General features: G+C 37.5%; 1 long non-coding RNA gene across 1 annotated transcript; it reads left to right on the forward strand.

The window, feature by feature from the left end:
* Nucleotides 1-9,897: 9,897 nt before the first annotated feature.
* Nucleotides 9,898-10,532, forward strand: LOC119609376. Its single transcript, XR_005231922.1, has 2 exons — nt 9,898-10,224; nt 10,301-10,532. It is a non-coding gene; the product is annotated as an uncharacterized LOC119609376 (long non-coding RNA).
* The last annotated feature ends 442 nt before the right edge of the window (nt 10,533-10,974 follow it).

Below are 10,974 nucleotides of genomic sequence, written 5' to 3' on the forward strand. Positions count from 1 at the left end.
AAAATAAAAGTGCAGTTAGGAATTTGTGGACAAAAAAAAAAAAATTTTAATACAGTGATGGTAAAAAGTGCGCGGACGGACAAAAAAAAAAATGAAAACGAAAAATTAAAATTTCTTTCAAAATAAAAAGTGAAAAATTTACTGCCGGTATGCAATAACAATAAAAAATTATTTTCCAGAAATTACAGTGCGGGACAAAAGTGAATCAAAGAAAATTAAAATAAAAAAATTAAATGAAAATTTTAAATAAAAAATCGGATTTGTGTCGGCAAACAAATAAAATTAAAACGGAATCTACAGTGTGTAACAAAAGTGTGCGCAAAAAAAAAAAATTACAACTAAAAAAATTGAAAAAAATTAAATGAAAATTTACAATAAAAAAATTGTGTCGATACAAAAAAAAAATAAAAATGAAATTTACAGTGAGTGACAAAAGTGTAATAAAAAAATAAATTGAAAAGAGAACAAAAAAAAAATGCAAATTAAAGTGAAAATGAAATTGAAAACTAAAAAAAATAAAAAAATTAAAGTTACAGTGTCGGGCAAAAATGTACGGATTTTAAAATTAAAAGTGAGCAAAAATATTAAAGTGAACAAAAAAAATTAAAAGTGATACGGAAACTAAAGTGATAAAGAAAATTAAACCGGTAAAAAAAAATTAATTACAGTGGATAACAAAAGTGAAATGAAAATAAAATCATAAAAAATTAAAATTAATTTGAAAGTGGTTGTGAAAATAATGGGTGATGAATCAAAAATAAAAAAAATTTTAATACAGTGACAATCAAAAGTGGTATACAAAAAATTTTATATAAACTAAATTGAAAATCGACGCGAAATTAAATAAATTTTTTCGAATATTTTTTTTTGTGGAAAATACAGTGGCGGAGAAAAGTGGCCGTGATAAAAAGAAAATCTAAAATAAAATAAATCCTAATCTGTGGTGAAGTGTTAAAACCGAAAAACTGAGAATAAAAATTACAGTGGTGTGCAAAAGTGGTGTGACAGTGAAAATTAAAAATAAAAAAATTTAGAAAATTAAAAATTAGAAAAATTAGTGAAAATTAACAAAAAAAAATAAAATAAAACGGAGTGGTAAATTAAAAAGGTCGTGAAAACAAAATAATGAAATCGGTAAACAAAACAATTAAAATGAAAACTATGGCAAAAAAAAAAGAAAGGTGTTCACTAAAAGTGTGCTGTGAACGAAACGAACTTAAATTCAAAATAAATAATAAAAAAAAAATCTACTAATTCAAAATTCAAATTTTTTTTTGTGATTTTTTTTGTGTTTTATATATTTTTTTTTTTTTTGTGGTTTTTGTGTTTTGTATTTTTGTATTTTTTTTTTTAATTTTTGTTTTTATATATTTTTTTTTGTGATTTTTTTTTTTTGTTTTGGAATTTTTATATAATTTTATTAGAACTTCTTTCTAACATTTTTCACTTTCTTTTCAGATTATCCATTCATTGGAGTAAGAAGACTAGACGACCTGGACTTCAAATAAGACTCAGGTAAGTCTCTTGTTAAAGGTGGGAAATGCAAGGACTAGATTCACCAAAGATTTCAGGATAAATCCTTTGATCCTTGGCGAGAAATACCCCTTGACATTTCCACATGAAAATATAAAAACAAAATTAATTTCTTAGAATAAGTGTTGTTGAGATTAGAAAATATCCTAAAATTAAAGATTTCCTCTAGCAAATTCATTATATTATTTCTTTAGGAATTTTCATTCTCAACAAATAATTGAAAATAACTAATATCTTGTTTTCTACAGGTTCCTTGGGGAATTCAAGTGCCCTCGTGAAGGACGAACCCTATGAAGCCAATTTAATTCAGGGGAATTGGCAAGTATATACTAAAATATATTAAATTTATATTTAAACTATGGGAATCCCTACTAAAGTCTTCCGAACTTTATTTCAGGTTACAACAACAACAGAAACAACTACTAAACAACAATTAAAGCAACAAATACAACAGAAGCAGATATTTGCAGAAAGGCGTAGAAATATCAGAGTGAGTGTAAAACCAAAAATTTAATAAAGTAGTATAAGTTGAATAGTCTTAAGTCGGACTGGATAGGAACCATATCTTTTTATAATTAAAGCAGAATTCGGTAGTAATAACAAGATAAAGTTTAGAAAAACTATGAAGCAAGGTCCTAAACTACTTGTTATTACTACTGACTTCAAATGAATTGTGTTTAGTATAGTTACTGATTATATCCTGGACAAAACCGATGATTCTGTACTATTGATCATTTATATCCCAGCCAGTGACAATCTGCTTACGGAATGAACAAATACCTGTTGGTCTGCCAATATGTATTGTCCCAATTGTTTCCTTTGGTATCGGCTCGCTGTAAGATCGGACTCAGAATTGTGTCATTGCCCTAGGTGACTAATAACCCTTACGCTTTTAATGGCACGGTACCGGAAGGCTTTGATGGGGTTGCACCTTCTAATAGGGTAATGACCGGTTACACATGTAACCAGCTAAGAAACGTTGGCTTTAAGTCGAACCAAACAAATAATTATTCATTCCAAAGAAGCTATGGATCTCACTGGACTACGATATAAATGAACGATATGTACAGATCTCAATACTGCTCAGGATACAACAACAACTATACCAAACAGAAATTCACTGCGAGAGATAGATTTTCAATTAATAACAAAACTCAAAAGACTTTATCCAATTATAGTTACCTATCGAGTACAAACTAGATAAGGCTGACTACTAGACACGACAGGCGAAAGATAAGCAGGAGAACATGTTGGGACTAGAACCACCAAAGATTCTAAAGCTATTGCTTTAAATCTTTGGCGTGAAAAACCCCCAACGATCTTCCCTGCATATCCTCGACCTCGTACAGACTGTTTCCGACTGGTCGTACAATTCGGCATTTTAGAAATTTTCGAGCGAATTTGGCATTAAAATTGTTTTTGAAATCACTCTGCTGGAAGTTACGTCGGTAGACTTCCTGACCGGGAATGAACTTAATTGGACGACACCGCGTGTTATACGATTTTTCGTTGCGAGCGTAAGCTTTGTGTAAATTCTCGCGAATTTTCTGACGGATCAGATCCAATCTAGCAGCATTCGGAATGACGTTAATTTCTGGATCATTTAAGATTTTCAGTTTTCGTGCCAACTGGTAAACGCTACCATGGCCAATCATATTCATTCCGAACAAGGCGAAGTAAGGCGTAACTCCGATGGACGACTGCACGGAAGACCTTAAGGAAAATTCAATTTCGGACAAATGCTTGTCCCATTCTGTGTGGTCTTCCTGCAGATACGACCTTACAGCTGCCAGAATGGACTGATTAACACGCTCGGACGCATTGGCTTGCGGCGAGTGGATCGCGGTTCGGACGTGTTTAATACCGAAATTGTTTGTCACGTCGGCAAATTCCTTGCTTATAAATTGCTTTCCGTTGTCGGAGACAATTGTCTCGGGTGTTCCAAATTTATGGAAAATTTCTGAAATTAAAAATTTCACTACGTTTTTAGTGTCGGCTTTCGGCAAAGCTTTCAGGAACACAAATTTGGTTAGGTGATCTAATACAATAAAAATACAAACGTTGTTATTTTTAGACCGCGGGTACGGACCGAGAAAATCTATAAAGATTCTTTGGAAGGGGCGTTCCGTTTGGACTTCGGCTCCCATCGGTGGTCTGAGCGTAGTATTTGCTGGCTTAGCTTCTTTGCAAGTTTGGCACCTTCTGACATAGTTTCTAATTTGGACATTTTGATTTGGCCAGTAAAAATATTCCTTTACTCTATAGAGAGTTTTACCGACACCTCCATGAGACGCTTGTGGGGAATCATGACACGCTTTTATGATGTCCTCTGTCAGATCTAACGGTACCCATAATTTCCACGCGAAATCTTCATTCGTTTCCAAACCGTCGTAAGGTTTAGTACGCTTGTAAACGAAACCGTCGATTACTTTCAAATCGGGCAATTGTTCGGCATTTTTCTCGACTGTGTCTATGAGGTTACGATAATCTTCTGACCGGAAAGAAACTGAAGTTAGATCGATCAGCTTAGGAACGTTTAACGAGATTTCGTCCATATCATAGCGTGATAGGGTATCGGGTACAACTATTTTGCTTCCCCTGCCTATGCTCAATCGTAAAATCATACGACTGTAGATGTAGACTCCACCTCGCTAAACGACCAGTCAGATCTTTATGGCTCATCAGCCACTTTAGGCTACTATGATCCGTAATGACGGTAAATGGCATTAGTTCTATATAGGGCCTAAACTTCTTAATCGCCAGAACTACAGCTAAACATTCACGTTCAGTTACCGAATAGTTTTTCTGCGCCGATGTTAGTTTGTGTGAAAAATATGCAATTGGGTGCTCTCCGTCGGAATCATCCTTCTGGAAAAGCACTGCCCCAATGCCTACATCAGACGCATCGCACTGAACGTAGAAATGTTTGCTGAAATCCGGGTGATTAAGTAGTGGACTCGAAATCAGAGCTTCCTTGAGACGACCAAAAGCAGCTTTAGCTTCCTCAGTAAACTTGAATTGCTTACCCTTCTTCAGCGTTTCAAAGATTGGGGCAGCAATGGTAGCATAGTCTGGTATGAATTTTCGATACCAGCCTGTTGCTCCCATGAAGCTCCGCACCTGTCTTGCTGACTTAGGATAAGCAAAACGAGTTATGGTCTCCACTTTAGCTGGGTAAGGTTTAAGTTTGCCGCCTCCTACTATGTAACCCAGATACCTTAGCTCTTTGAAGCAGAATTTAGATTTAGCCACATTGATGGTCAGACCTGCGTTTGCTAAACAAATAGATACACGTTTCAGCAATTCCAGATGTGTCTCGAATTCTGGAGATACAATCAAAAGGTCGTCTAGGTAGACAAAAACCCTATCACGAAGTGCCGCGGGGATCACTTTATCCATCAAACGGCATAACCTTTGGGCTGCATTGCACAACCCGAAAGGCATAACCGTAAAATGATAAAGTGGTCGTCCTGGCACCGTGAATGCGGTTTTCTCTTTACTAGACGATTCTAGTGGTATCTGCCAGAACGCGTCTTTAAGGTCGACACTAGAGATGTATATCGTGTCTCCCAAACGACTGAGCAAACCTTCAATGTGCGGCAATGGATAGGCATCCTTGACTGTCAGTGCATTGAGCTTGCGTGCGTCCAGGCATAGCCGGTTTTTCTCGCCCCTTCGGACTAGAGTAACCGGATGACTCCATGGACTCTCACTAAGCTCAATGACACCGAGGTCAAGCATCCTATCCAGCTCCGCATACATCAACTTTTGCACGGCCGGGGAGACAGGATAGTGACGATCCTTAACTGGAATTGCATCACGAGTATCTATCGAATGCCTTTCCAAATCTGTCTTACCTAAACCTTTTCTACTATAACAGGGGAACATCGATATCACTAAATCTAATTTCTGCTGCTGATCTGGCGTCAGCTTGTGAGTCACGACATCTGGATTACTATCTGCCTCTTCGCAGAGACTAATCCCGTTGGTCGTGAGACTCTCAAGGCTGGCAAACATTTTAAAAACCTTCATGAAATCGACCCCCAAGAATAGTTCTCGATTCAAACTAGGCACTAAATAGAATGTAATAACATTTACCGCATCACGGAACCTAACTTCAGCCCTGACGCGACCGACTATCGGATGATTAGTACCATCCGCTGTTTTTATAATATTTCTAAATTCGTAAACCTCAAGACCGGCGTCCTTTACGAACTTCAGGCAATTTTTCCCGAGACAGGTGACCGTTGCACCGCTATCAAGCAAACCGACTATTTCCTGACCGCCTATCCGTAACCGGGTATATAATCGCGAGTCTTCACCCTCATAGAGTGAAGCGGACGAAATCTCGTGTCTCAACCGTTTCCTCACCTTATATCGCTCTCTTGCTTTTCTAATTTTGTTCGACACTCTACCGAAAATTCTATTTTTTGCTTCGTTGTATTGTTGAATCCGAATATGTAGGGGTTTGAGTTCTCGGAGCCGAGGCTCAGGTTTTAACTCAAACTCCGACCTATTCGGATTCTTTAAAATTGTTATTTGTAGCTGCTGATGTTGTTGTTCCCTACTCTCTACTGGGCCTACACCTCGGTCGACCTCGCCTCCCCAGTTCGAGACGGGTTCCGGGATCTGTTTCCCTGACATTTGGGACATTTTGGGGCCACTACATTATCCTTCCCACACCGGAAACAAAACATCCGAGTTATGGGCTGTGGACAGTCGACGAAACCGTGGCCAACGACTTTACAGTTCCAACAAACGTACTGACTTGTCGACCGAATACCATCTACCTCCAAATCGATCAATGACTGCTCCTCATCCTCACCACATAATTCATGCACGCGATGCGTGACATTTGCACGTTGATACAGCTGCCTCTGATTAGCAATCAAGTTTTCCGCTCGCCTCACCTCGCGACAGAATTCTGACAGGGTTTTCAAACGAATCGAAAACATCATCTGTGCCAAAGATGGTTTCAGATTACCCCGCATGATTTCTACCAGCTGCTCCTCCGCATATGGGTGCTGTTGCTGGTTTCGGAGTTTAATAACGGCATTGTAGTAATCATCAAAACTTTCTTGCGGCAACTGTCGGCGATTGAGAATTTTCATTTGCACCTCGTGTTCTTGCTCAAAGCGTCTGTATTGTGCTAAGAGGGCTTTCTCCAACTCCTCCCAGGTGTTAATATGCACTATTTTCCTGTAGTCCCAGTACCAGTCTAGAGCGGGGCCGTCTAGAAGAAGATGGAAACTCCTCAGGATTTCATCATCAGAGCATCCGTAATCCCTCCTCAACGCTCCAACTCTAAAGATGAATTCTTGCACATTCATGGTTTTACTAGTGCCATCAAATTTAACACCCCATTTGGCTAATTTAAACTTATCCAATGGCTCTGGGTGTCTTGGCCTCGAAATTGCCAAGTTATAATTTAGCGGTTGTTGTTGAGCGGCTGGCCCAGACCAAGTATCCTGTGGATACCCAGGCTGGGAAGCGCTATATTGCTGATAGTTAGCTTGTGGGTCTGGTGCTGGTTGTGGCCATAACTGCTGCTGGCTGTATCTGTTGAAAGCTGGTTGCGAGTTAGGCAAAGGGTTTGGTTGTTGCAAAATCGGCGGCTGAACATACCGCTGCGCTGCCGGCTGAGAATACGGCAACGGGTTATTCTGCTGCAGAACTGACTGCTGTTGCTGATATTGGGTTTGTACTGGTGGCTGCTGATTTGGTGTTTGTACCGGAGGCTGATATTGTGTTTGTACTGGCAGTTGTTGAATACTAGCTTCTGTTACTCTAGGAGCTGCTGGACCGACGGGCACATAATTTGGAGCCGGAATTAATGGTGGTGGTTGCTGGTAACCTGGCGTTGCTGGATGACCAAAGAATGATGGTTGTGCCTCTAAAGAGGTTCTCGGTGGTTGAGTTGGCGGTACCACATGGTTTGAAGGTGACAACATTGTTTGCATTGGAGCCGGATTAGTCATCGGCAGCGACAATATAAGCTGCTTCATGTCGTCCAATGCTTTCTGGATCTTGTTGTCGACCTCTTTCATAAATTGGATTTGATGTAATCCAACTGAGGCACTTACAATGTTTTGAATATCGCTGACCTGTATTGGACTTTCGGCACCTTGGCCTGCCATGCTCTCTCGAACTTCTCTCCTTATATTTTGTGCTGTCTCGCTTAAGAATGTTGGAGACACTACCGTCTGGTTAGCGCCTTCGGAGCTGATCGAAAGATCATGAGATGCTTGAGTGCTGAAAATCGGATCTGCTGTACTGGCTGTTGTTGTGATTGTGGTTGTGGTGGGATTCGTAAAAGTCACGACAGATGAGGTGGTAGGAGTATCGGTATGACAAGTTACGTTGGTACTGCTTGTCGCCATGGCGTTATTTTGATGCTGTAGACGACTCGCGCGACGGGTTAAAACCATTTAAAAAAAATAAAAATTAATATAAATCTTCACTTCAATATCAAAAATAAAAAAAAGGTATTGTATATATATATTATATTTCAAGTTATATATATAAATATGTAAAAGTAATTCGTATTCCAGAATCTTAGCAGCGTAAATTGGAAAAAAAAAATATATGTTCACACCTAAGATTTCTTCCTATCAAAGGCAAAAAAAAAAAAAAAAAAAAAAAAAAAAAAAAAAAAAATTTGATAAAACTCAAAAAGCTTAAATGCGGGCGGCATTTTCGGGAAAGTAAAAGTTTGCAGGTAGATTTTATTTCACAATTTACATTGCTGCTATGTGTATAGATATGACCTAATTCTTTTTCTTATTTATGGTTTCAGGAGATGCAGAATACTAAACGAAAATTAAAAAGATGGGTGAAACTGCTAACTGGCTCTTCACAGTCCTGTCTACTAAGGTGCAGCTTAAAAAGGTTAAATGTACCAGACTTCTAAGGACTACCTCCCTAGACCGGCTGCGACTTAAGAACGTAAGTATTCTTAATTTAGGTATAGTTAGTTGTATGCTATTGTTAATTTAAGTGTGGATATGGTCGCCATCTTTTCCTTCCAACTTGAGCATTTAGAGATTAAGCTGTGCCTGTTATCTCTAAGCCTCAAGCTGTTAGGAAAAGATGGCAACTACGGAATCCAGAATTTTGCATGCCCTTATTGCCCACACAAGATGTCGCAACGCGATCAGGACTCTTTTGTCCTAGAGACCGGGACTTACATCTGCGTGACCAATAAGAACATGCGCAATTTAGGATTCGTAGCTATTGAAATAAAAAAGTGTTATTAAAAATTTCCAAATATTATCTTATTCATCTAAGTAGCTACAGTTAGGGACTCTTGACTTTAAACCTAACCGGCCTACTCGGACTTAAGAGAATACGTCAAACTACTTGGTCTACGGACCTACTTTCGGGCCCCACGTTGGGCGCCATTTATGTGGTGGTGTGGTGGTCAGCTGTTTGTTTAAAATAAGACAAACAGAAAACAAAATAAACAGAAAGGGACAGAATGGCCAGATTGCTAGCGGCGCTGGTATGCCCGCGTATTGCGCGGCTAAAGCTCGCCGGATGGGGTGGTTCTTGCCGGCAATCTGGACCATAAACACACACTAACACAAAAATTCATACCAGCATTTGGGGTATTATTTGAAAAAGGGGCCAAAAGTAGTCCTGCATCTCCCTGCGGTCATACCTATACACATTATTGTCCTCCCACTAGAGGATTCAACCTCACCATGACGTCCTCTTCCTTGACGTCCCCCAAATCTTCCCTGCGAACATTCACTTCCCCTACTTACCGCCGCTTTTCAAACAAATTACCAAATCATATTAATGACACAACTTTTCAAAATTTCTTTAAAACGTTATAAACATAATTTTTTTTATTAATTATTAGAATTTTTCTTAGCTTACGGCAAAATTTAAATTTTACAAAAATTTTTTAATGGACAATATCCAAAAAAAATGAGTTTAAGGGAGATATTTATTATTACAAAAAAATTTTTATATACAAATTATCGGTTTAACACATTTAGCTTTTAGATTAACAAATTTTCTTTAGTTTCCCATTTTAAGTTTTTGTAGATTCTAAGCTTTAGATTTAAGTAGATTTAGGCTTTAGTAGTATGATTTCACAATATAATCTCTTAGTTTTAAAGCAGTATATTTTAAATTTTAGGTTTTAAGTTTTAAATAGATTTAAGAATTTAGCTTTTGACAAATGGTTTTCAGCTTTTAGTTTTATCAAATTTTTAAATTTTAAGTATTTTTAGATTTCAGCTTTTAAGTATTTTTATCTTTTAGCTTTTAAGTATCTTTAGATTTTAGCTTTTAAGTATTTTTAGATTTTAAGTATCTCTAGATTTTAGCTTTTAAGTATCTTTATATTTTAGCTTTTAAGTATTTTTTCTTTACTTTCTCCTCTTTCTTCTACAGGTCCTACGGCTATGGAGTTGGCAGGTGTTGCAGTGGGGTTTCCGTCGTCCGTATTCTGTCCAGGTCCGGGTAATTCAGGTCAGTTTGCAAAAATTTTAAATATCTTTTAAATAATTATTTATATATATTTATTTTTTTTTTACATATATATACGTATAAAAATACTGAGCTACTGGGTGCAAATCTGCCGCAAATTCTTCTAAAAAAACTAGGCCTGAGCTCAACCCTAACGTCGCGCACGCTTGGCGGTAATTTTTGGCCAGCGGTCTGGTCCGATTCTAACCAATGGTAAGCTTGTTATTTTATATATATATAAATTTTTTTATTTATTATTTTCCCTTTTTTTTTATTAATTATTTAAAAGGTACTGTCAGTCCGTCTTGTCGTTCAGGGTCAAAAATCTTTATGGTCGAAACCTTTGGTATACCTGCGCACCCCAGGATTGGCAGTGCGGAGCCGATGTTCCCAAATGAAAGATCCCACGTTGGAAGTCGGCAGAGGTGGCGTTGAAATATTTGTATAACCTTTTTTTTTTCGGTGTTCAATTTATATAATTTATATTATATTGTTTGATTTAAATAAAGACTTTAAAAATGCTTAGGCGACTTTTATTGTGCGCACTTGCCACTTGCTGCTTCGTTGAATCTCAAAGAAAAAAAGGCCGACATTTTGCACATTAGGGTCCGAGAAACCTCGGATCCCATAATGGCTTCCTACTGTTTCAATTCCTTTCAGCTATTCAATCTACTGTTTCAAATAATTTTCCTAGTGTTTGTTTTTGTTTACTTTCATTTTTTTTTTTTTTCTCAAAAATGTCAAACGACGCGTTGCCAACTTTATTTTTCCCTTCTTCTTATTTCTACAACCATTCACACATTTACCTACAGGGTGCACACGACATAAACGACTGTTATAACATGAAAACTATAAAAGTTATTTGCAACCATATCGGAGCCTTAAATTACCGCATTTTTGAACCTGTACCAATAAATATACCGATCTATCCAATTTGTGTAAAATTTCATTATGCCACAAATT

This window comes from Lucilia sericata, unplaced genomic scaffold (assembly GCF_015586225.1).
Source record: "Lucilia sericata isolate MDLA Ls3-8-SP2 unplaced genomic scaffold, ASM1558622v1 Contig000023F_arrow, whole genome shotgun sequence".
NCBI lineage: Eukaryota > Metazoa > Arthropoda > Insecta > Diptera > Calliphoridae > Lucilia > Lucilia sericata.